The following is a 23184-nucleotide window of genomic DNA, read 5'->3' on the forward strand; positions in this document are numbered from 1 at the left end:
ATGTAGCCCAAATATCAGCCAGATGTAGCCCAACTATAGCCCAGTGACAGAATGACCAATCAGCTTCGCAAACCTCCGTTACGCGAAGCGGAGCGCTGTTACAGATATATATCTTTTTTTGAACGTTAATTTCTCAAAATCCACTGGAGCACATATATTGAGACCTAGCAAAGGCACATCGGGCTACCAGTCCCTACAATTTTGCCAAGTTTCGTGCAAATCCATTCAGCCGTTCGATTATTATTATTATTTTTTTTTTTTGCCCCGCGGGGCCCTTTTAAAACCTCCACATCAAACCTAGGGGGTCAGCGAGGATCTACTATTCCCCCTTATGGTCATTTGCCCCTTCGCTTTGGCCTCCTCTTGTCTCTCGATCCTACCGAGAGACAAGATGGCGGCCGCTACGGACTGTTTGGAATGTTGACAGACGCCAGAGAACCAATCAGCTTCGCTTCACAAAGCTCCGTTGCGCGAAAAGTCCGCGAACCAGAGCGCTGCCCGGTCCGCTGTTACAGATATATATCTTTTTTTAAACGTTAATTTCTCAAAATCCACTGGAGCACATATATTGAGACCTACAAAAGGCACATCGGGCTACCAGTCCCTACAATTTTGCCAAGTTTCGTGCAAATCCATTCAGCCGTTCGGGCTAAAAGTGAGGCCAACCGCCCTATGGAAAACTCAATGTTAAAAACACGTTTTGGGACCCCCCTTTTTTCTCGGCCCCCACTGGACGAACCCCCCCCAAATTTTCAAGGGCTGCTCAGAAACAAAATGTGCCATTTTCCTGAAAATTTCAGCCAATTCCGTCCACAAACGCCAAAGTTATTAGACATAGAATTTTCAAAAAACCCATAGAGAAAAAATCCTAACTATATATACCTACTGGCGACCGCCAGTAGGTAATATATATATATATATATATATATATATATATATATATATATATATATATATATATATATTCACTGAAAAAACCATAGGTTTCAGGCCTTATATAGTTAGGAATTAGCATTTAAAAAACCTTTGAAATTCACTGAAAAAACCATAGGTTTCAGGCCTTATATAGTTAGGAATTAGCATTTAAAAAACCTTTAAAATTCACTCCAAAAACTATAAGTTTTTGGGGTGTTATTCAGCTGGACATTTCACTCATACAAAACCATTGAAATTGCTCCTATATAGTTAGTTGTACTAACTATATTTCACGCACCCGCAATCCACTGCTGATGATGGCACATAATACATCATTCATGACATGGTTTTTTAAATGCTAATTCCTAACTATATAAGGCCTGAAACCTATGGCTTTTGTCAGTGAATTTGCAAAGTTTTTTAAATGCGCATTCCTAACTATATAAGGCCTGAAACTTATGTTTTTTTCAGTGAATTTCAAAGTTTTTTTAATGCTAATTCCTAACTATATAAGACCTGAAAGCCCACCAGGAATCTCAAGTATGCGCCAGATGACTTCATTGCAGAGAGGTGTAATGAAGACACGCCCCTTTTTACACCTCTCTGCAACGCAGCCCCCGGGCGTGTTTGCAGAGGGGGAACTAATTTCCCTTGCATACTGGGGGTCCCTGGGGGCCAACTAGCCCACCTTGAACCTGCAGAATGCGCCTGGGAGCTGCATTGCAGAGAGGTGTAATGAGGCCACACCCTTTTTTACACCTCTCTGCAACGCAGCCCCCGTGCATGTTTGAAGAGGGGGAACTAATTCCCCTTGCATACTGGGGGCCCCTGGGCGCCAACTAGCCCACCTGGAATCTCCAGTATGCGCCAGGGGGCTGCATTGCAGAGGTGTAATGAGCCCATGCCCCTTGTTACACCTCTCTGCAACTCCGCCCCCTGGCGCGTTTGCAGAGGGGGAACTAATTTCCCTTGCATACTGGGGGTGCCTGGGGGCCAACTAGCCCACCAGGAGCCTCCAGTATGCGCCAGGGGGCTGCATTGCAGAGAGGTGTAATGAGGCCACACCCTTTTTTACACCTCTCTGCAACGCAGCCCCCGTGCATGTTTGAAGAGGGGGAACTAATTTCCCATACATACTGGGGGTCCCTGGGGGTCAACTAGTCCACCTGGAACCTCCAGTATGCGCCAGGGGGCTGCATTGCACAGAGGTGTAATGAGGCTATGCCCCTTTTTACACCTCTCTGCAACGCAGCCCTCTGCTACTCTCTCTACTGCTCTCTACTACTCTCTACTACTCACTCTCTACTCTCTATTACTCACTCTCTACTCTCTACCTCTCTCTACTTCTCTCTCTACTAGTCTCTACCTCTCTACCTCTACCTCTCTACCTCTACCTCTCTACCTCTACACCTCTACCTCTCTACCTCTTTCTACACGCACACATATATACATATATATATGCATATATATGCATATGCATTTATATATATGTATGTGTATATATATACATACATATATAAACATATATAATCTGCATATCTATATAAATAAAAATATAAATGCATGCATACATATACATATATGCATACATATGCATGTTATTTACATGAAAGTTTTAAAAACACTAATAAAAGTAAAGCTAAAAAGCAACCTCATTACAAACAGAATGGCTTTAACTTAAACGAGGGCGAGGTCTATTGCATTTTCAATGCTTCTTTACTTTGGTTCCATCAAGAAGGCATTCACATGTGTCACACATTTGCCATAAATTCTGAATGTTAGCACTCTAGTTGCTCATTAGATCACTGTAGTAAAGCTACTGCTCACCAGGGAAGTCTGCTGCTGCTGGTATTCAAAGTGCATGTTTCAGTCTGCATGTCAGAATTTTTTTAATGAAATAGAAGAGGATTTGAGAAGTCACTCGAAATGTGCCCTAATTTTTCTTTCTGAAGCACTAATCATACTTTCTATGGCAAAATGAACCCCCTCATTTTGTTCCTTTTTAAATTAAATGTTTTCAGACTTACCACTTCATTCCAATCAAGATGGCTTCTGGTGTGCCATACTTTTGTCATAGGTAAGACTGTAAGCGCTCTAGTTGTTCTTTAGAACACTCTGGTACATTTTGTCACTGGCCTATACTTGGGCTACATCTGGGAGATATTTGGGCTGCATTTGGGCTCTTTTGTCTCTGGTGGCCATCTTGGGAGACTGAATGTCAGAATTTTTTAATGAAATAGAAGAGGATTTGAGAAGTCACTCAAAATGTCCCCTAATTTTTCTTTCCGCAGTGTGGAAAAGTAAATTTTGCCATGTTCTGTGTCCCTACGTGTTCCCCATCTTATGTTATATGTGCATGATTAATATGCATATGTATTCCCTTATGATCGATTCAAGACGCAAGTACAGTTGTGTCCAACTCTAGTATGCCAGTTTCCAGTTCTCGTGAAAGCTACGAGTATTAGGCCTATGTAAACCTATGTTGCCACGTTTCACAGTGTGCACGTTAATTCAGTAAAAGTCCCCGTTTCTAGGCCTCAAAAGGGCCCGGACACCAGATTCAGCTCCTGTCTCCTGAACCCTCGCTGAGGAGCGATACAGCCCCCACCTGCATCCCTGACCCTTCACTTACTTCCTGCCTCACAGTGCCCGGCTCGGCCTGGCTCTGCCTCCCAGTCTGCCAAAAGTATGTTATGATTCTAGTTATCAGTCCAGCCCTCCTTCTCTGCATTCCTAAGCTACTGAATCGCATCAATAGTTCCAGTCATAGTCTAGCCTTTACGTCTCCATGTAAGAGAAATACTGTATTAATGGTCATCGAATATTCCTCGACCCGCACTACATGTAGAATAATGCATGCATCAGTCTTAGAGTCTGTTAGCCTTTGCCCTGATAACTTTTGGATTCTATCAACATGTTCTCTAAACACCAGATACTAGATAGGCTTAGGTACATGTCGCCCTGACACTCCAGACTTTAGTCTCCTCTTCTAGTGCAGAAGTCATAGCCCCCAGTTCCTCCTGGTATCACGTCATTGCCAGCTTGCGCGCACCACTAGGTTAAAGGTCCCAGCTCCTCAGGTAGCCCCCTCCATGTTTCCGCCCCATTTATGACATATTCTGTTACGTTTACATCACATGTCTATGTATACGCCCTGTACACGCCTCTTGTTACACCCACTTTATGCCTTATCTTTCGCGACTGCTACGAAAACACCGCCTACTGCTACGCCTACTGTATTGCATGTAATGTATTTTGTTTAACTATAAATATTGTGCACTGTTATTAAAAGTTATCCCTTATGCTCCCAGATCCTGCCCCCGGCAGCTGCCATCCCATTCCCATGCAGGCTGTCCCGTTCCTGTCCTTTATGCCTGATTAAAGCCTGTAAACTCCAGCTACCTCGAATCTTGACTCTTATTTATTGAGCTATCTGTTTATATTGAATCCAGTCAAAAATAGACCCGGTAATTAATTATTTATTTACCACATAATGGCGCCCGAATAGGGACTTGCCCTTTCCCCACGCGCCGGAGAAGCCACGCAAGCCCCCTGACCCTCTGCAGTCGTGACGGAACCATCCTGCGCAGTGGCAGATATTTCTGCTTCAAGTATCCCTCAGGCCCACGGAGGAGACGGAGGTTGCGGTCCAGCATCCAGACGAGGCGGTGGAGGAACGCGGCGAGTCCCGACCAGAGCCCAAGCCAAGAGTCCAAGGTCCGAGGTATCCGGAGGCCCACCCGTAACTGAAGTCCGAAGTTCGTAGTCCGTCGGCCTAGCAGTCCAGTCCAGTCCGAGGCCTTCCGTTCTTGCTGCCCGGTGAGTACCGTTGCTGGGGTAGTATCTAGACAGGGTCAATTAATTTGTCTCTGGTCCGTGGGTTTGGGTACGCAAATCCAACACGAAGTGTCCACCTAGGTGGATGCGGGTCCTGACGTGTCTCTTTATGGGACCGGTATGTTTCGTACTGTTTCAGCAGTGCATCTAGTAATTCTAGTAAGTTCCGTTCTCGAGAAATTCATGTGTTTCCGTTCTCAAGTATTCCAGGTAATGTTTCTGTCTGAACTGTTATTTTAAATGTTATTTCAATGTGTTTTCAATGTCGTGGTATGAATGATTTGTTTTCTCAGTCATTATTGTGTTCATTGTGTATTGTATTGTGTCCAGATCCCAGTTTAAATCATGCCTCTATTCTCCAAGTTACGTCAGTTAAAAACTAGGAAAGGTCTGCTCGAGGAAGCAGTTCCTGTCCCGCCTAGGGACAGTCCAGGTCATTTTATGTATCATAAGCATGGCATAAGTGCCATATTATATCTAGATTTATGGGTCGAGTATACTAAGGAATTAGAAGAGAAATATAGATGGCCTGTATCAGGCACATGGGATGCCGAGTGCATCATGCGAGTAGAAGAAGCATTATGGAAAAAGAAAGCCAGGCAGTCACAGAAAGATGCCATCGAGTTATGGCGCAAAGAATCTCATAAAAGAACCGAAAAAGAAATCAGAAAGTCAGAATTAAGTAGGGAATCCTCAGAAAGAGCCCAAGAAAGGGAATTAATCGAAATAGGTGAACGAGTTAAAACCGAACAGTCAGACAGACAGAGGAATGCCCTCATTAAGGGTATGTACCCTCTTCTTGCCGAGGGCTTGCCAAAAGCAACCCCGGAGGCATCCAGTAATTTCCCGCCACCATTAGTTCCGACCAAGCTACGTCACAAACCGACCGCAGCTGATATTTTTCTCTCGTCCTACTTGGACGACACAGTCCCCGAATATGCAAATCCTGCTCCGCCAGCTCCTGTAAATAATGTAATTCCTGCTCCTCCAGCCACCGGGGCACCCGTTGCAGCACCTGTTGCGGTACCCCCGGTCCAGCCTACATTACAAGTACCCGCTACATCGGTCACTCTGCCAGCACGAAGAGTATCAGTCGACGATTCCAGTTTAGGGGCCGCGGGGGGAGGTCCTCCTGGTACCCCGCCGCCACACAAACGTGTAACGTCAGTCGAGTTACATGAACGTGCGTTACAGCGTACGCCCAAACATCAGTCCGTTGCAGATATCAGGCGAGCTCTCACCGAATGCCGTTATGATTCAGTCCCAGGTGATGATAATATGGTTATATATTCATTACGTGTAAGACGGGTGACCGAGTATTTGGACACCCTACCGAACATGAAAGAAGATCTAGACAGAATATATCGTTTCATTCGTACAGGAACAGACCCAGAAAGTATTGGCGAAGCCATGTCTCAAAGGAAAGCTGAGACCCAGCTCATGCTTTTGAAGTTTCTAATTAATTGTTTAATAAGGGAACAAGATTATCCAGATAAAGATCCGACTGAAATGAAAGTCCTGACAAGGTGGAGTGATAATATAGCCGAGGGAAGACACAGGACACTCAGTTGTATAGAGAGTATGTACAAGAAAATTCGTAAGGAAATAATAAGGTTACACGAGAAACGCAAAGCAGCACAAGTAAGCGAGAAAGAAGACAACTCTCCTACTGAAGAGGTAGACGACGAGAATCTTTCCAGAATAGCGTATGTAGGTAAAACTAGACTTCCCGACCGACATTCACGTCTAGAACACAAGAAAGTTTTCTCTCCTCCAGTACCAGAACAAGGCTCTCTAGAGCAAGTATTTCAAGCTACCGATCACATTCTGAAATCACGAATCGGTTATAGTGAACTTAGTACTATGCATGAACAAGAACTAGCCCGATCAGCGGTCCGATGGGCTACTGATTCTACCACTTTTCCGGACGAAATAGTGGCACAAATGTTTCTGAAATTGCCCCCAGCCGAGCAGCGACTGGTGGGTATGTATATGATCCAGCACCTCATTACACTGTATGAGGGTCAGCATTCTGATCCAGGTCCGTTACATGATGTTTTGAACGAGTTACTACAGTATAGATGGAAAGGTTTAGGTACCGATTTAATTAGTATCGTTCTAGAACAGCGCCACAAATACCGAACGTTTCTGAATCCGCATTTTGTTCACGTCTCACCCCCAGAAAGTAAACCGTTTTATATAGATAGACAGCATCCGTTACGAGAAGTACACCCAGTTAGGACAGAGGGTGGTGAAATGCAACGAGTATTTGTTTACACCCCGATTACAAAGATGGAACTCTTAGAGATGAAGAAGTTAATTCCCTGTCATGATAAAGATCCAGCAGGGTTCCATCGAGAATTAAAAGACATGCTCCGTATGGGAGAATACACATATCCAGATATCATTAAAATGCTAAAGGTCCTGTTGCCCGCAGGGGTATATGAAAAACTCAAGGAAAAAGAATGGGAGGTGGGAGAGAAAAAGATTGATTGGACAGCTCTAGAAGCTGAAGATAAAACACGTGTACCAGGTACCGGTCTAGGAGATAGATGTAAAGAATTACCTGAACTATTAATACAAGTTTTGCCAAGATTACTAGCCACGAAAAAGGAAGACTGGGATGCAATCTCAGCCTGTAAACAGAAACCAGACGAAGATACTAGTGATTTTTACTCTAGATTTGAGAAATGTTTTAGTATTAACAGTGGTTTGAAGACGAGTAGTGAGTCATACCCTCATCTTTTTGTTACTAAACTAGTCGAGAATTCAAGTCCACAAGTTAAAAACCGAGTCCTGAAAGTCGAAAGTACCTGGCAAGCTAATACTCCGTCCCAAATGCTTCAGATGCTTCAGTATCACCAGAATAGAATCAGAGAAGAGCAAGAACACGAAAGGAAACGTATGAAAGACACGAAAATGAAAGTATTAGTTGCACAAACTGTTCCACAAGACAGTCAGAAGAGGGGTCCGAATCAAGCCAGTCATCCTGCAGTTCCTGTTAAAGGGACCTGCAATTATTGTAAACAGCCAGGTCATTTTATAAACGAATGTGCAGTTCTGAAACATAACATAGCTACTGGTAAGACTAAAGAAAGACCACGTCCGCCTAGACAAGAACAAGTTTCACAGACTTCTCAGTCACCACAGAATGCACAACAGACAGTTCCAGCACCGCAGCCTATAGCTGCAACACAGCATGTTACACAGCAGATGTACCAGTATGCACAGTCCGAGTATCCAGAGTACCAGCAGTATTCATGAAACAGCCTAGAGAGGGAGGTAGGCTTGCCTCTCATCGAGATACCTGTAGATCAAGAGGGTCCCTATGTTCACAGTCAAGTATTAGGGAAAGACAGAAAGTTTCTGATTGATACAGGGGCAAGTAGGACTACTATCAGTCATGACGAGGTTCCAGGGGCTCCGCTCTCAGGCTCTAGAAATGTTTCCCTTGGATTTTCAGGAAAGCCAATTGTTAACGAGATTTCCAAACCAGTTTCTCTAGAAGTAGGTCCATTGTCTCGAACTACTGATTTGTTACTTACGAAATCATGTCCAGAAAATTTGTTAGGTATTAAGACATTGAAAGAATTAGGTGCCGTTATTTGTTGCTCCCCAGAAGGAATACGTTTGTTTTTACGTGACTTCAAAGGTCACTATGTATTACGTGATTTTGATTCAAGATTACTGAATGTCCCGCAGCATTTATGGGCACAAGGTCCAACTGATGTAGGTTTTATGCAAATCACACCCCATCGTGTGACTCTCAAGCCAGGTGTAGTGTTACCACGAATCCGACAGTACAGATTGCCACCTGAGGCTGTAGCAGCCTTATCCAAAATTATTGACGAGCTCATTGCTCAAGGAGTGGTTGTAGAAACTGACTCCAATGTATGTAATTCTCCTATCATTCCAGTCATGAAACGTACTGATCCAAATGCACCTCCAGTATATCGATTAGTGATTGACCTTCGAGAACTTAATAAATGTATTATACCCCAGTACCCAGTAGTCCCAGATATCTCATCCCTATTGACAGCCATTGATTCCGAAGCCACGTTTTTCACTGTCATAGACCTCAAGAACGCATTTTTCAGTGTTCCCATTCATCCAGACAGCCAGTTCCTTTTCGGATTCTGTTTAAATGGAAGGAGCTATAAATTTACACGAGCTCCTCAAGGTTTCACAGAAAGTCCTAGTATTTACAGTCAAGCACTTAAGAGACAACTAGACAATATTCACATGCCAACTGACACTGCCCTGCTCCAGTATGTCGATGATCTACTGATCACAGCCCGTTCTGAACGTGACTGCGAGCGTGCGTCACTTACAGTTCTGTATTTCCTAGCCGAGATGGGGCACAAGGTGTCCCCTTCGAAGCTTCAATTCTGTGTCCAGCAAGTGATCTATTTAGGCCACTTACTGTCCAAGAGGGGTAGGCAGTTGACACCTGACCGTATCCAGTTAATAGCGAGTCTCCCTCAGCCCAAGACGCAGAAGGAGGTACGAGCTTTTATCGGCCTCACTTCTTACTGCAGACAATGGATTCCTCAGTATGCATTTCTAGCCAAGCCACTGATACAGTTAACGACACAGGAGGCAGCCGTATCGACTGTCCTCCCTTGGACATCTGAACATACACTTGCTTTTAATGAATTAAAGAAAGCCTTATGTCAAGCTCCTGTTCTAGCTACACCGAACTACAGTAAGCCTTTTACACTTTTTGTCACAGAACGTAATGGTACAGCATTATCTGTTCTCACACAAGATCAAGCAGGACAATACAAGCCCTGTGCTTATTTTTCAAGCACATTAGATCCAGTGGCCCAGGCTCTGCCTGCGTGCCTCAAGTCAGTTGCAGCCACAGCACTAGCTATCAGACAAAGTGATTCCATAGTGTTAGGACACTCCCTGACAGTACAAGTTCCACACTCTGTGGAAGTTCTTTTAAACCGAACACAGACTCAGCACTTGACAATCGCACGTTTAACAGGTTATGAATTGACACTGTTCCAGCCACACATAGAAATCAGACGCTGCAACGTTCTAAATCCCGCTACACTGTTACCGTCAGTTACCTCAAATCCTGCCACACATGATTGTGTGGAAGTAGTTAACACTATGACAAAGCCAAGACAAGACTTGACAGATATTCCATTACCTGATTCCGACCTGACACTTTATGTGGATGGTTCATGTATGAGAACAAGTACAGGAGAACTAGTAGCCGCGTATGCAGTGACTACTGAAACTGAAGTTATAGAGACACATCGTATTGACACCCTGTCTGCCCAAGCAGCAGAGCTAGTTGCTCTGACCCAAGCCTGCATATGTGCCAAGAACCTGAAAGTAAACATATACACAGATTCACGTTATGCATTCGGAGTTGTACACGACTTTGGAGTGCTCTGGCAAGAAAGAGGTTTTATGACTTCTCATGGAACCAAGATTCAGCATGGTCTCCTCATTCAAGCTCTGTTAGATGCAATACATTTACCGACAGCTATTGCTATTATGAAGTGCAAGGCACATACGAAAGTCACTGACATCATCTCCCAAGGTAACGATCTAGCAGACCGAACAGCCAAGCTCACAGCTCAGACTCCAGATATTCCAGTTAACACGACACAGGCATCCACTCCAGATCCGACTACATGTATGACAGTTAAGGACCCTACACAAGATGTCATAGACATACAGTTACATGCTACTTCCGAAGAAATCAAGAAATGGTCCGAACAAGGAGGGGTCCAGACAGATCAGGGATGGTTGACGAAGGGAAAAGCCACATGGTTTCTCCCCGACTCAATGGTTCAAGTCATTATCAATACCGCACATAGTCCTGCACATTTAGGAGAAAAAGCCATGTTAGACAGTATCCAGAACATTTGGTTCAACAAGCATTTACGAGCTGCAGCCAAGCAGAAAGTCCGTACCTGTATGATATGTTGTCAGTTCAATCCAGGTAAAAGTGTCCCGGTGGAACAAGGGGGATTCCAGCCTCCTGACCACCCTTTTGAAGTCCTCCAAATGGATTATATTCAGATGGAGCGATGTCGAGGTTTCAAGTATGTCCTTGTAGTTGTATGCGCTTTGTCCAGGTGGACAGAGGCATATCCAGTCCCAGATTACACTGCCGCGACCACTGCCAAGCAGTTGGTTCGTGAATTTTTCCCTCGTTATGGACTCCCTAGGGTCGTGTACTCAGATAACGGCCAGCCATTCTCATCAGAGTTAATGAAGCATGTGTCCCTTCTGTTAGGGTACCAGTGGAAGTTTCATTGTGTACGCCATCCTGAAGCAGCAGGTCTCGTAGAGAGACATAATCAGACCCTGAAAATCCGCATTGCTAAAGTTTGTAAAGAGAAAGGTGTAGACTGGCTAGTAGCTCTGCCAGTCGCTCTGTTTTATATGCGCATGGTCGCACATTCCAGATCAGGTCTGTCCCCTTATGAGGTCGTATTCGGCCGCCCCCCAAATATGTGGGGTACACCTAGACCCCGAAGTATTACAGATGTTCCCAGTAATATGCTGACAGATTACCTAGCTTCCTTGATGTCTGCCCTACACTCTTGTCGTTCACAGGTTGCCGCCGCATTTCCAGACAATACTGAAGTAAAACCGCACGAGGTCATTCCAGGAGATCTAGTACTCGTCAGGAACTTTGATCGTTCAAGTCCGCTGGAACCCCGCTGGAAGGAACCTCGGATGGTCTTACTCACCACAAGGACTGCAGCGAAACTAGAAGGCAGAAAAGGATGGGTCCACCTGTCACATATCAAGAAATTTCATGGAATCCGGAAAAAGACTTTTAATGACAATTCCAAAGACTGTTTCATTTCTAAAGACTGCCTAAAACAAGACATTAATCTAAATCCAGATTTGAAAGTTCCTCTGTTAGAGGAAACTCCGCAGCAGGAGTATAAAAGTAAGCTCCGGTCTAGTAAAATAAGTCAGCCAGTTTAATTGTCTAAGTCCCCCTCGGGTGAAACGGTTAGACAGGTATCTGACATGTATGAGATAGACCCACATAGTGAGAGAGTTAGTCAAAACTCTATCAGATGTATCGTTTTTCTAAGTTTCATATTGTTTCTAAGTCTCATGGTTACCTGCACAAGTTATGCATTACATTTATGTTTTCCAATTTCTCATGTAAATAAGTTTTCTAATGCTACAGTAGAGCACACATTTAGTGATCTGCCTCCTCACGAGCTATCCTATCGTCTTGCTATGAGAAATAATACATTCATTAGAATGTTACACTATTCACACCAGACCAGCAATGCCACTAATGGTTGGGTGTGTGGTCGACTCCCCCCTTTCCAGGCACCGAAGGGAGTTCTGCCACTCTTTCCTTATCCGTTTTCACATAATGGTTCGTGTGGAGCGTGGTCCACGTTAACGTCATCCTCAACTGATATGTCCCTTCTGAATAGTACATGTTTTCCAGACAAGCAAGGTCTCACCCATAGAACCGGGTTAGATCTAGAAAATGAAGTTTATGATTTAGGTAACTATTCTTTGAATTTTATGGTCCTGAATGTTCAGTCTGATACTACTCCAGATTTACCTGCTATTTCAGTACTACCAGTCAAAGGCGAATTATGTGTCCGAAAGAATGGTTCCGCACATGTAGGACATAGTGATTGTACTACTATTGTCAAGTATAGTGACAGTGGGAAATCTATTTTCAAAGCCTCACGTCATTCTTATTTTGTTTGTGGTCAGACCGCATATGTTCGTCTGCCCCTCGATTGGGATGGAACATGTTACATTGCCTTCCTACTGCCACCAGTTTTTCTAGCCCCATCTGATTATCATAGAAACACACATCTAGTACACGTTAGACATAGAAGGGAGATCGAGTCCCCGATTGTCGATCAAACTGAAACTGCTCTAGAACAGTATACAGACTTTAATAAAGGATTCTTCTTCTTTATAGGACCTGTCCAGAATAGTAAGTTAATTCGTAGGTTAACCAGAACCCTTGAAGCAGTAGTGAATGAGACTACTTCTGCTCTAGGTAACTTAACCGAAGAGCAATCTGCTATGAGATTTGTCGTGCTCCAAAATCGTCTCGTTCTTGACGTCATACTGGCCGATAGAGGAGGAGCATGTAGAGTCATCGGATCTAGTTGCTGCATTTTCATTCCTAGTAACGCGCCGTCTGTTTATTCAGCTATAACCAGACTTCATAAAATTGCCCATCAGATACACCAGAATCCAGGCACCTGGACATGGTCCGGTTGGCTCTGGAGTATAATTTCTGCCTGGGGATGGAAAGTATTGTCATTCCTAGGTATAGCAGTAATGATCATTTTCAGTTGCTGCCTCTGTTTACAATGTGGCCCTGCGATTTGCGGCATTTGTGCTACATCCTGTATTCCAAGTCCTAGTCCTAAGTCCCGTTCCAAGACAATTTGAGACGAGCAAATGATACTGTATGAAATGATAGATGGTATCATGAATATTGATGTTTCCTGATGGAAACGTAGTGACAAGGAGGGAATGTGGAAAAGTAAATTTTGCCATGTTCTGTGTCCCTACGTGTTCCCCATCTTATGTTATATGTGCATGATTAATATGCATATGTATTCCCTTATGATCGATTCAAGACGCAAGTACAGTTGTGTCCAACTCTAGTATGCCAGTTTCCAGTTCTCGTGAAAGCTACGAGTATTAGGCCTATGTAAACCTATGTTGCCACGTTTCACAGTGTGCACGTTAATTCAGTAAAAGTCCCCGTTTCTAGGCCTCAAAAGGGCCCGGACACCAGATTCAGCTCCTGTCTCCTGAACCCTCGCTGAGGAGCGATACAGCCCCCACCTGCATCCCTGACCCTTCACTTACTTCCTGCCTCACAGTGCCCGGCTCGGCCTGGCTCTGCCTCCCAGTCTGCCAAAAGTATGTTATGATTCTAGTTATCAGTCCAGCCCTCCTTCTCTGCATTCCTAAGCTACTGAATCGCATCAATAGTTCCAGTCATAGTCTAGCCTTTACGTCTCCATGTAAGAGAAATACTGTATTAATGGTCATCGAATATTCCTCGACCCGCACTACATGTAGAATAATGCATGCATCAGTCTTAGAGTCTGTTAGCCTTTGCCCTGATAACTTTTGGATTCTATCAACATGTTCTCTAAACACCAGATACTAGATAGGCTTAGGTACATGTCGCTCTGACACTCCAGACTTTAGTCTCCTCTTCTAGTGCAGAAGTCATAGCCCCCAGTTCCTCCTGGTATCACGTCATTGCCAGCTTGCGCGCACCACTAGGTTAAAGGTCCCAGCTCCTCAGGTAGCCCCCTCCATGTTTCCGCCCCATTTATGACATATTCTGTTACGTTTACATCACATGTCTATGTATACGCCCTGTACACGCCTCTTGTTACACCCACTTTATGCCTTATCTTTCGCGACTGCTACGAAAACCCCGCCTACTGCTACGCCTACTGTATTGCATGTAATGTATTTTGTTTAACTATAAATATTGTGCACTGTTATTAAAAGTTATCCCTTATGCTCCCAGATCCTGCCCCCGGCAGCTGCCATCCCATTCCCATGCAGGCTGTCCCGTTCCTGTCCTTTATGCCTGATTAAAGCCTGTAAACTCCAGCTACCTCGAATCTTGACTCTTATATATTGAGCTATCTGTTTATATTGAATCCAGTCAAAAATAGACCCGGTAATTAATTATTTATTTACCACAGCAGCACTAATCATACTTTCTATGGCAAAATATACCCCCTCATTTTGTTCCTTTTTAAATTAAATATTTTAAGAGTTACCACTTTATTCCAATCAAGATGGATTCAGGTGTGCCATACCTTTGTAATAAGTAGGACTGTTAGCGCTCTAGTTGTTCTTTAGAACACTCTAGGAGGCTGCAGTAGAACACAAAGGAATCAACTGATATTGTCTGTCTTTGTTGGATGTACATGTTTTACTGAGAATGTCAGACTTCATTCTCACATGACTGAGAAAGATAATGTGAATTTACAGAAAATATGCTTTCAGTTTAGCTTATAGATCCCCTTCCAAACCACTGTGGGAAAAGCATGAGATAATAGTTTTCTTTCAAACATGATTCATGATATCCCAGCAGAAGGCTTTTTCACATGGTAAAATCACTTTAGAACACACCACAATTCCTAAAATGAGTATGGTACCATCAACAACTGATTTATAATGTAACTAAAGTCCTAAAACCTTCTATTAACTACAATGTTTTTTAATGAGGTGCTATCATGTATATTGGTCCCAAGATGGCTGCCAACACTTCTTGGATGTAGTGCTGACAGCCAATCAGATCTCACGCGTACCCCTCGATATAAAAAAAAATAATAATATTGGGGCCTGTGGGGTCCTTGTGGGACCCCCTGAGCAGGCCTAGGGGGTCAGGGTGCTTCTACCCTGCCCCCTTTTTGAGTTCTACATGTTTGTTGTTCTGCTTTCCTGTGCCTCAGTCTACCGAGGTACAAGATGGCTGCCAACAATTTCTGTTTTGGAGTGTTGACAGACATTGGCAGCCAATCAGAATGCAGCTCGTACTCGGGAAGGTACAGAGTACAGTAAGCTTAAAGTAAGCTTATATAGATAAATTTTTTCAAATTCAATTTTCTCAACAACTACTGGAGGGAGTTACACCATTTAAACAAAAGGCCGTACTGCGTACCAGTCCCTACCATTTTGCCAAGTTTGGTGTAATTCCGTTCAGCGGTTCGGGCTGTAGCCGTGTCTAATCATCCTATGGAAAATAACATGAGGAAAACACGTTTTGGGACCCGCCTTTTTTCTCAGCCCCCACTTGACGAATCCCCCCAAAACTTTCAGGGAAGGAGCGGAGCGGAGAGGGCCATCTTCTTTGACAAATTCGCGGCGATTCATCAAGCGGCGCCAAAGTTATTCCCAATAGAATGTTGCCGATTTCCTATGGAAACTAGGTCCTAACTATATATACCTACTGGCGACCGCCAGTAGGATATATATATATATATATATTCTAGAATCTTTTAAAAACCTCTATTTATTATTGTTGGTTTTATAAGAATCATTGGGGCATATTATCAAGGGGGTTTATCTCCGCTTTTTTGGCTTTAAAAGCCAAGAAAGCGGAGATAAAATGATCTCCCTATTACCTAGCTGCCGCTAACACCAGTTAGCGACAGCTAGTAGGAGATAGCGACCATCTTGGGGTCCACTTTGCATGTCAGTGATATTTATCACTAATGACATGCAAAGTGGGCGTGCCAAGATGTTAGCGACTGGAGACAGTCGCTAACATCGCTATCTCCTATTACCAACTTATGGAGATATTCGCGCTAAGAGCGAATATCTCCAAAAGCTAACACCTGCCCTGAGCTGTTCTTAGCCATGTTATCCAATGGGAGGTGGATAACATGGCTAAGAGCATTAGCTCGGCAATGCATGAATATCGCTGACTTTTCAGCGATATGCATGCATTGCGGCGTTTTTTTTCGCATTTGTGATAAACCTTGTTAATACCAAGGTTTATTTGCGATAAAAATCGCCGCAGCTCAGCGTTAAATTTTGTCTCTAACCAAGCAATAGCGATAATTATCGCTATTGCTTGGTAATATGCCCCTATTGGATTTCTTGCATGCATTGAAACCATTTACTATCATGGTAGTCAGTTGCCTATTTTCACTGCTACAGGTGGTTCTATTACTTAATTATTCATGGGTGTGGTATATTGACACTGCTTAAACGTATTCAATTCAACTGCGCGTCATGTGATCAAGACCATGAGGAAATGGTCGAAATGCGTCATGCTGGACACTAGCTATGTATCGATTGGGTGCTATGAATTTTGAATGCTGAAATAAAGCACTACATTTTGAAACTACATTTGATGGTCCATACCTGTTGTAACCTTACCATCGGATGTGGTGAGTCAGGATTGTGTTGCTACATATATATCCGAAATAATTCCTGATAATAAAAAACTTCAGAAGAAGCGGGCACGGACACCGTATGATGCCGTGCAATGAATAGTGAATTTATTTAATATACAATTCATTGTCCATGACGCGTTTTGGACACACCAAGATGTCCTTGATCACATATGTATATATATATATATATTAACTAGTCCCAATTCCTCTCCGAATGGGGAATCCATGCCCGCGAAGACACCACACCACTGTTGTAGGTATTTGCGCAAAGTTTATTAACTGCTGTAATGCGTTTCGGCGATGTGGTCCTTGATCAAACATTAAGCGTCAATAACATTTGCCATTATTTTATAAAAAATCTCTCGGATACTTCCGGTCACGAGGTCTGTAACAGGCAATGTCACTAAGGACTATACACCAACCATGCCAGTAGTTCTGTTTTAAATGCAATCCATATAACGTTTGTTATATGGATGCTCAGTCAATTGACTGTATTATGCATTGATAATTAATTTTGTTAAATGTCACAAAATGTAAAATTGCATTACATTAATTAAAACTATTTCAATCTTTTCTGCCATGGTGGTATATTTTTAGCATGATAATTTGGGCATATTTCAGATGAGTAAATATGCGTATCCCAATATTTCTCATGCCATTCTATTATCATTACATCTTTATAAGAGGCCCCATGTTATGAACAATTTTCATGACTTTAAATACTCTCCAAGTACTCATACGGACTGGTTCATAAAAGCACCAATGCGAGTATGATACATTTCCTGAACAGCCACAAATTCATCATTTGTAATGGAAGGGATAACTATAGGGTTTTATGCTAGTGCTCCGGAGATCAAGCCCCCTAGACTCATATTGGAAAGATGCCATGTGTACCACAAATAAATTCATTGTGAATCACTTATATTACCCCTAACCAGTTTGCTTCCACCGAACATATATCAACATAGTTGCCTTGTTGTATCTACTTGTATGAATATCTTGCTGATGGGCTAGTGCCCTAATGAAGCACTTTTTATGGCTCTTACTTATTTGTTTTATATCTGTTCCTTGTCACAACTATTTTTCGATACACGTGAACTCCTTTTTCTCCAATGCATTAAAATCATCTAAAAAACTGAGGGGGCCAACCGTTCTAAATCAAACTCCTAAATGCACAGAAAGATCCTCGTCGGAATTAAGTCCGAATGGAATTTTGGTGTTAAAAAGGATTATATATCTGGATTCCAATTGGGGTAGCCTTCGTTCTCGATTGCCACCTCTCCTACTTCTCGGTACCTGGTCAATTACAAAATAGGAGAGATCTTGGATGTTGCCATTGTGTGCCTCATTAATGTGCCTTGCAACAGGATAGCTCTTGTCCTTGTTGGTGACAGCCCTCATGTGTTGTAAGCTGCCCACATAATATTTCTAGCACATATATATGTATATATATAGAGATATTCCAACGAAAGAGGTTGCCCACAATGAGAAAAGGGCGTAACCCCTTATCAATAAAAGCAGATGCACTTACCCAGTTGCTTTGTTTTTGTGAGGCTCGTGATCAAGAAAGAAATTTCGAAACGCATTGAGCCATTGATATGAGGCTGACAGCGGAACACTGAGCAGGCTGCTGACCTCGCTGGAAGGGGCTTTAAATTTCCATGTGGTCGTTCTCATTGTGGGCAACCTCTTTCGTTGGAATAATAGCGGCTGTGTCCAAGCCGCGAAAGCGACCCGCCGCTTCGCAGCTGACCAACGGCTTTTGGAACCCCAAGCGCCAGAGTTTGGATGGATTTACTCGAATGCGAGTGTTTTATGATATTACAGCCTCCTTAGTTTTTTCAACTGTCACCAACCCATGGATGGATTTTAATCACGTAATAATGAACTGACTAGCAACTGTGAGACCCACTGGGGTGATACTAAGACTGCAAATACCAGAATGCACGTTGTTACAATTCACGCCGAGGCAGGCAGGAGCACTGGCCCATAAAGGGCGTAACCCTTAATCAATAAAGGCAGATGCACTTACTCGGTTGCTTTTTTTTTGTGAGGCGCATGATCAAGAAAGAATTTTTGAAACGCGTTGAGCCATTGATATGAGGCTGACAGCGGAACATTGAGCAGGCTGCTGACCTCGCTGGAAGGGGGTTTGAATTTCCATGTGGACGTTCTCATTGTGGGCAACCTCTTTCGTTGGAATATATATAAATAAAGTATTGGACTCGCCCCCGAGAGTGCTTTTCTTTATGCGTATGGAGTTTGTGTGAGGAATGTAGCTGTAATATATATGTATATATATATATATTTATTTTTTTTCACCGAAAAAAACAAAGGTTACAGGGATGTTATAGTTAGGCTCAGGTTTCACTCTCCCAAACTAGTGAAATTCAGCAGTTATAGTTATCTGATATAACTCATGCCTCCGCAATGCACTGCTTACATACTACATCACTCATGACATGGCCAGTGGCAGCACAGATTACATCACTGATGACATCTCAAATGACATCACTGATTACATCACTGATGACATTATCCACAGAATCACTGATGCACCCACTCACACCCCATAGATCATTTCATACTTTCTAAGGTTTTTTAAATGCTAATTTCTAAATATAAAACCCTGTAACATTTGTTTTTTGTGTGAATTTCTACGTTTTTTTAAAGTAGTAGTCACGTTTGCAGAGTGATTGAGAAAGGGGGTGGCGCTTCCGACAAGTTCACAGGAATCCAGTGGTGTACGACTTACTGGAGGTACCAGGAGGGCTTCTTGGCCCCCTAGGTCCCTCAGCATCCAAGAGAACTTCATCATCAGAGTGGTAGAGAAAGGGGGCGACTAGTTTTATATCTGCATTTGTGCTCTTCTGTGAGGACCTCTGTTCACAATATCATGCAACTTCAGCTTTATATCACTCTTTTTTGGTCAAGCATGAGCCAGCGCACAAGCGCAGCCCTGCAAAGAGCTGTGGTAGTTTAGTACGGAGAAAAGCTTCACCCAGTCCCCCACCCTTAATTTTCATTGGCTTCTGTGTTTGTCCTTTGTAAATGCTACCTTCCGATTCATTATGAGGCTTGTTAGTCCCTCTTTAGTGCAAGCCTGTCGTCATTCGTATCCTCCCATGGTTACTGTCCCCTTTACTTTGTTGTTACACGGTATGTGTACTATTTTCATCATTTAGTTTCTTCTAGATTAGGCACAACAACGTGTTGTGGTTATATTCACGGTGCCATGCACGCTTTCACATTTAAAGCAGCTTATGTTTTTTTGTTTTTTAATTGGGCACACAACGCTCTGCTCATATTTATTTATTTTTTGTTTGTATCCAGGTCCACTCTTTCCAGGGTTGTCCTGCCTGCCTGCACGTGTGCGTGCAGGATCTGGTGTGTTTGTGGGCGCACAGCTTGCGCACGGGAATGGTAAGAACACATGAGAACCAACTGAAATGGCTCTAGGGCGCTGGAGATTTATTCATTAGGTTCCAGCAGGATGCAAAGCAGACTAGGGCCTGCACTGGCATGGTGGTATTTCAGCTAAAGGCCTGCCCGTGACAGGTGCAAGAAAGCAGACAGAGAGCTGTAAGTTGCTGGGAAAATATATGTAACCTGCAGACAGTGTTGGGGCACGTTTTAAGGCTCAACAGTCACCTTTTTACTTGAGCATTTGACGTTTTATCTTTCAAGTCTGTTTACAAAATCAGTCAGATAAATCCTACCAACTTCCACCAGATGTTTACTGGGGGCCAAAAGCAGTTAAAATCTTCCTCTCAACCTCATTCGTTTTATAGTCCATTTCCTGTGCTAATACATTTCCTTACAATACTTGATTGATTTATAGTTCTCTTTATTTTACCACCTGAAAATGGCCTGGGTTCTACCATTTCAATACACATGCTTTCGCTTTGAACAGAGAGGTGTGTTGCAAGGCTGCCAGGTTTGCCAAAGACCGAATACCCAATGATGGAAAAGGCACCTCAAAGCTAGCAGAAGGGCAAGTGGCAAATCTGTCAAGACTAGACAGGTAATGTAATATGGAGGCACTTGCCATACCATCCAGACACTTTAAAAGACGACCACTGTACCATTTTGACAATTTTGTTTGCAGAACTGAAGGCTTTTCCTGCTCTATCCGGTTTTAACTATACAGTAACGGTTGGTTTTCATTCTCTTTTTACCTACAGCTTCTAAATAATGACAATATCTGTCAGCTCATTAAAATTGTACAATGGCTGTGCAATTTTACACCATTCTTGAAATTACATATGCACCAACTGACTAGTCGACAAATATTTTTACTGCACTCATCCGATGCAAATGTAGGGCCTCATTTATGAGGCTGTGCGCCACTTTTACGCCGCTGGTGCATCACACTAGTGGCGTAAAAAATGCGCCTTGTTGCGTCATACTTAGAAAGTGATGCATCTAGGTAGATGCGTCACATTGTAAACCCCTGCGCCACATTATACCTGTGTCAGGTATAATGTATGCAAGGGGGGCGTATTGACGCAAGAATGAGATGAGATTTCACTGTGCCACTTCTAGGACACAAATGCGTCAATTTCTTACGCCTGCCGCACAGCAGGCGTAAGACTGACGTAGGCCTTCTCACATGGGGCTTGCCCCATGTGAAAGGATACATTGCTGGAGTTGCGTCACTTTTGTGACACACTCCAGCAAGGTGTCGCTTTTGCGCCATACAGATACGTCAGAAATACTGACGTATCTGTAACTCCTTGCGCAATGATGCGTCATACTGTAAATATGACGCATCATTGGTGTCGCAAGGAGGGCGCAGTGAAAAGTTACGCATCGCTGGTTTCACGCAGCGATGCGTCACTTTTCATAAATGAGGGCCGTAGTTTTTTAGGTCAAGCTTGGGCAGCGTATGCACTGCCTGATGGATACAGTAGTGGAGTATGGCTTTGAAGCCCCGCCCACTCTCTGTCTATATTTTTAATGGTCTTGTGTCATTGTCCTTCGTAAATGCTGGCTTCCTATTTATTATGAGGCTTGTTAGTCCCTTCTTGGTCCCGCCTTGTCTCCATTTGTTACTGCCTAAAAGAACTGGACCTTTTACTGCGTGTTGGTACATGCTCTGCTTTACAAGTTGGTAAGCACTATTTTCCTTAATGTTCTTCCCCTACTCCACCCACGACATCGTAGCACGCCACATGCTTACTACTGTATTTATTTAAATTACTACGCGGTCCACTTTAACTATAGCGGCTGCACTTATTAAATTATTTCATTTAAGGCGTGTCTGCTTTCAGTTCAGCAGCCACGCTTAGGGGCATATTACCAAGCAATAGCGATAATTATCGCCGAGGATTTTTACCGCTGAGATACCTTGATATTATCAAGGTTTATCTCAAAAGCGGTAAAAATCCTGCGAAATGCATGAATATCGCTGAAAAATCAGCGATATTCATGCATTATCGTGAAAATGCTCTTAGCCATGTTATCCACCTTCCATTGGATAACATGGCTAAGAACTGCTTTTAGCAGGCGTTAGCTTTTGGAAATATTTGCGCTTAGCGCAAATATTTCCAAAAGTTGTTAATAGGAGTTAGAGATGTTAGCGACTGTTTTCAGTCGCTAACATCTTGGCACACCCACTTTGCATGTCATTAGCGATAATTATCGCTGACATGCAAAGTGGGCCCCTAAATGCCCGCTATCGCCTACAAGCTGTCGCTAACTGGTGTTAGCGACAGCTTGTTAATAGGGCGATAAAATTATCGCCGCATTAGCGGGAAAAAGTCCCGCTAATGCGGCGATAATGCCCTTGGTAATATGCCCCTTATTTATTTTATTAGTTAATAGCACAAGCTGCTTTCAAGACTGCGGCAGAGCAGAATTTTACCAAATTCTTTTATTTTTGCTTTGTGTGAAAGTGCTCCATATGCGCTTTCACTTTAATATTGTCCATGCCCCTTTATTTAGACACTGCTCACTGTAACCTGAATTCGGCGAGCAGCGTCTAACGAAATGGGTGCGCCAATTTGCATTTGTGAGAGTTTTAGCTATTGGCATTAAAAATAACAATGCCTTTTATATGTGTTGGGTTTAAGACACATAAATAAAAGGCATTATCATTTACAATGCCAATTGCTTAAACGCTCGCAAAGCGAGACCTATTGCATTGAAAATGTTTGTTCTCTTCTGAGGCCAACTCTTTTTAGTACAGAGCAACAAGCTTTCCGTCTATTTTGTGCTCTCATGTGAGGGCATCTGCAGGCTGCATAGTGATACTTCAGGTTTCCAGCACTCTTTTTAGGCTGGGGAAACCTTGTACCTCAAGATCTCAACTTTATTTCAAGATGACAACTTTGTGTGCACTTATGCCTTTGATTTGTATGGTGCAAGTACAGTTTAGCATTTTCACAGAATAAATACATAGGTAGCATTACTCACTTTTCCAAAGCCTTTGCATGTAAAGTTGGAGAGGGTCAGATTTATTTTCTTTTTGGTCTGGTGCTGCTCTTCTTGTATAGTTATTAATGAAAGATTGCAA

Source organism: Lissotriton helveticus, chromosome 10, assembly GCF_964261635.1.
Source record: "Lissotriton helveticus chromosome 10, aLisHel1.1, whole genome shotgun sequence".
Classification (NCBI taxonomy): Eukaryota; Metazoa; Chordata; class Amphibia; order Caudata; family Salamandridae; genus Lissotriton; species Lissotriton helveticus.